The following is a 4,703-nucleotide window of genomic DNA, read 5'->3' on the forward strand; positions in this document are numbered from 1 at the left end:
GCTCGTGTGTGTGTGGTGTGTGCTTGTGTGTGTGTGTGTATCTGTGTGTTGCTTGGTGTGTGTGATGTGTGTGTGTGTGTGTGTGTGTGTGTGTGTGTGTGTGTGTGTGTGTGTGTTTATGTTTATCTTTGCACTAATATTCTTCCACTTTTCTCCACAACTGTCATCAGTCCGTTACATAACTCTTATGACTTATGGGTTCTTCTCGACTCGTCCCCATGGCCAGGTTACTATAAGGGCAATCAGAAGGTGGGCGGTGAAAGACCCTGAAGGAAGGGACCATGGAGCCTGAGGCCTTCCTGCAGGAGGCTAACTGATAAGCAGCTGCAACACGACAGACTGGTCCGCCCCACGCCGTCGTCACCATGTAACCCACTTACATCGTCACAGAGTTCATATCAATGGTTGAGAGAGAGAGAGAGAGAGAGAGAGAAGGAGAGAGAGAGAGGAGAGAGAGAGAAGAGGAGAGAGAGAGAGAGAGAAGAGAGAGACGAAGAGAGAGAGAGAGAGAAGAGAGAGAGAGGAGAAGAGAGGAGAGGAAGAGAGAGAGAGAGAGAGAGAGGGCTACACTCACATATCTGAAATTACAGTGGGGCAAAAAATTATTTAGTCAGCCACCAATTGTGCAAGTTCTCCCACTTAAAAGATGAGAGGCCTGTAATTTTCATCATAGGTGCACTTCAACTATGACAGACAAAATGAGAAAAAAAATCCAGAAAATCACATTGTAGATTTTATGAATTTATTTGCAAATTATGGTGGAAATAAGTATTTGGTTCACCTACAAACAAGCAAGATTTCTGGCTCTCACAGACCTGTAACTTCTTCTTTAAGAGCTCTCTCTGTCCTCAATCGTTACCTGTATTAATGGCACCTGTTTGAACTGTTATCAGTATAAAAGACACCTGTCCACAACCTCAAACAGTCACACTCCAACTCCACTATGGCAAGACCAAAGAAGCTGTCAAAGGACACCAGAAACAAAATTGTAGACCTGCACCAGGCTGGGAAGACTGAATCTGCAATAGGTAAGCAGCTTGGTTTGAAGAAATCAACTGTGGGAGCAATTATTAGGAAATGAAGACATACAAGACCACTGATAATCTCCTGATCTGGGGCTCCACGAAAGATCTCACCCCTGGGGTCAAAATGATCACAAGAACGGTGAGCAAAAAATCCCAGAACCACGCGGGGGACCTAGTGAATGACCTGCAGAGAGCTGGGACCAAAGTACAAAGCCTACCATCAGTAACACACTCAAAATCCTGCAGTGCAGACGTGTCCCCCTGCTTAAGCCAGTACATGTCCAGGCCCGTCTGAAGTTTGCTAGAGAGCATTTGGATGATCAGAAGAAGATTGGGAGAATGTCATATGGGGCAGATGAAACCAAAATATAACTTTTGGTAAAACTCAACTCTCGTGTTTGGAGGACAAAGAATGCTGAGTTGCATCCAAGAACACCATACCTACTGTGAAGCATGGGGTGGAAACATCATGCTTTGGGGCTGTTTTTCTACAAAGGACCAGACGACTGATCCGTGTAAAGGAAAGAATGAATGGGGCCATGTATCGTGCAGATTTTGAGTGAAAACCTTCCATCAGCAAAGGCATTGAAGATGAAACGGGAACGAAGGAGTGGCTTCGTAAGAAGCATTTCAAGGTCCTGGAGTGGCCTAGCAGTCTCCAGATCTTAACCCCATAGAAAATCTTTGGAGGGAGTTGAAAGTCCGTGTTGCCCAGCAACAGCCCCAAAACATCACTGCTCTAGAGGAGATCTGCATGGAGGAATGGGCCAAATACCAGCAACAGTGTGTGAAAACCTTGTGAAGACTTACAGAAAACGTTTGACCTCTGTCATTGCAACAAAAAGTATATAACAAGTATTGAGATAAACTTTTGTTATTGACCAATACTATATTTTCACCATAATTTGCAAATAAATTCATTAAAATTCCTACAATGTGATTTTCTGGAGAAAAAAATTCTCATTTTGTCTGTCATAGTTGAAGTGTACCGATGAAAATTACAGGCCTCTCTCATCTTTTTTAAGTGGAGAACTTGCACAATTGGTGGCTGACTAACTACTTGTTTGCCCCACTGTACATGATTAATTGATCAGTTACATGCTGTATAACTCTGACCATAGAGCTAAATGTGTCAATTGTTTTGCATGGAATAATCAGAAAATTTGTAGTTCTGACTATGCTCTTCAAGAGGTGATGATATTACAACTAAATAAAGGTACAATTTATTTGCAATCCCCTTTGAAAACGTTGTGCAGTTGTCAAGGTTTTTAGTGGAGCTGGATGCGTCTTCCTTGCACCCCAGAAGACAAACGGAACGCAGCTATTGTGACGTTTTTATGATAATGACCTATGCAATTTATTCCTGACCAAGATGGCTTGCCATTATCAGCTCATTCTAGAGCTATGCAGGTCCATGACATCAGCCACTCTAGTAAATTATAAGATTTCAATGGGAAGGACACTGCTATGTGCTAGTCATTTTCAGCGAAATATTATTTAAGAAAATGGATTACACTTTCTTTTATGGTCTTTCAACTGGTATTTACCTGTTATTTAGCTGGTATTTACCTGGTATTTACCTGGTATCTACCTGGTATTTACCTGTTATTTACCTGTTATTTAGCTGTTATTTACCTGGAATTACCTGGTACCTACCGTTATTTACCTGTCTTTACCTGTTATTTACCTGGTATTTACCTGTTATTTACCTGCTTATTTGCCTGGTATTTACCTGGTATTTACCTGTTATTTACCTGCTATTTACCTGGTCTTTCAACTGGTATTTAACTGTTAATTACCTGGTTATTTACCTGGTATTTACCTGGTATTTACCTGTTATTTACCTGGTATTTACCTGTTATTTACCTGTTATTTACCTGCTATTTACCTGGTTCTTTCAACTGGTATTTACCTGTTAATTACCTGTTATGTTACCTGTTAGTTTAGCTGTTATTTACCTGGTATTTAGCTGTTATTTACTTGGTATTTACCTGGTATCTACCTGGTATTTACCTGTTATTTGCCTGGTATTTACCTGGTATTTCTCTGAAATGTACAGTTTGTGGTAACAATGGGTTAGGTTTCTGCATGCTCCGGTAAGTACCTAAGATGTTTCTGTACTCGTGAAGTAACGTGCTGCATGTCTCTAACGGCTTCGTGCGCGTCCTTTTTCCTTATCTACAGGAAGTCTGTTGGACTTCCTAAAAAACAGACGAGGGCAAGAAGTTGAAGCTCACCAAAACTGATAGACATGTCAGCCCAGGTGGGGACATCTACAAGTCATTCCTCTAAACAACTTAAATTGTCGGAGTCAATTGTACAAAAAAATGTAAAACTACCCAACAGGAAATAGAAACATGATCCGGTTAGATTGTGGTATGACTCTGTATTACGTTTGGCATTTTTATTTTATTTATTTTATACTCTCTGGGGCAACAGGTGTAGTAGACCTTACAGTGAAATGCTGAATACAACAGGTGTAGACCTTACAGTGAAATGCTGAATACAACAGGTGTAGACCTTAAAGTGAAATGCTGAATACAACAGGTGTAGACCTTACAGTGAAATGCTTACTTAAGAGCCCTGAACCAACAATGCAGTTAAAAAAAAAAATCGTAATAAAAAATAAAAGTAACAAGTAATTAAAGACCGTCAGTAAAATAACAATAGCTATATACAGGGGGGTACCGGTACAAAGTCAATGTGTGGGGGGACATTGTTCCAAAACCATGTCTTGATTTTAAAAAAGATGAAAAATGAGTTTGCGAAACGCTAGACTCTCTCTGAATATCTTCCTAGCAACACTACGGTATGCACTAGTCAATGTGTGTCCTAAAGTGGCATCCTATTGCGATATAGTGTACACTGCTTTTGACCAAAACCCCATGTGTAGTGGACTAGGTAGGATAATAGGGTGGTATTTGATGAGGCAGCTACTGAATCAAACACCAGTTGAGGAAACAAAACAAACATTTCAGAGAAGTCAACTATTTATAGTCTTGTCATACATCCGTTTTAAAAAGCAGTTTATATTTTTTTTCGGCACAAACACGTGGAAAGTGTCAGTTCTAGCTAGCTAGTGTGTAAAATGAGGTGGTTTATGTGGTTTCTGTGGCAGGCTAAGAGGGGCTGATTGTGTACTGCTGGGTTTTCCAGCCCCGCCCTGTTCTATCATTAACATCCGGACAGGAAGTCAAGTGAGGTCGTTTTTTTTTTTTTTTACATTTTCCAGACACCATGGCATGCGCCCCTCTGAGACCACACGTGTCACTTCCTTTGAGAGGACATATCCTGTCTAACCCACTTTACTGTGTCAGGCAGATGCGTTCCTAATGGCATCCTTTATACAATGTGGTGCACTACTTTTGACCTGGTCAAAATGTATGAACTATATAAGGCAGAAGGTATCCTTTGAGATGCACCGAGGTCTGACTAGAATAGAGTGAAGGAGCGTTGTTGACTGCATAGGAACAAAATATGTAAGAGTATTGAAATGGTCTGACATCCGGTGATGCATGTGTGTACAGTAGCAGGCCTACATGAGGCTCCGTGTTTTTATCAATCGTTTGGGTCCAGAATGATTCTATCTGATCTAAAATAGAACTCAGAAAACTGTTTAATAAAAATGACTGTCTAGAAATGTCTAAATGATCTGTCTGTCTCTCTCTCTCTCTCTCT

General features: G+C 40.7%; 1 protein-coding gene across 1 annotated transcript in view; it reads left to right on the forward strand.

The window, feature by feature from the left end:
* blk (BLK proto-oncogene, Src family tyrosine kinase) overlaps positions 1 to 4,703 on the forward strand; it is a 45,001-nt gene that overhangs the window by 22,299 nt on the left and 17,999 nt on the right.

This window comes from Salvelinus sp. IW2-2015, linkage group LG21 (genome assembly GCF_002910315.2).
Source record: "Salvelinus sp. IW2-2015 linkage group LG21, ASM291031v2, whole genome shotgun sequence".
In the NCBI taxonomy this organism is placed as follows: Eukaryota; Metazoa; Chordata; class Actinopteri; order Salmoniformes; family Salmonidae; genus Salvelinus; species Salvelinus sp. IW2-2015.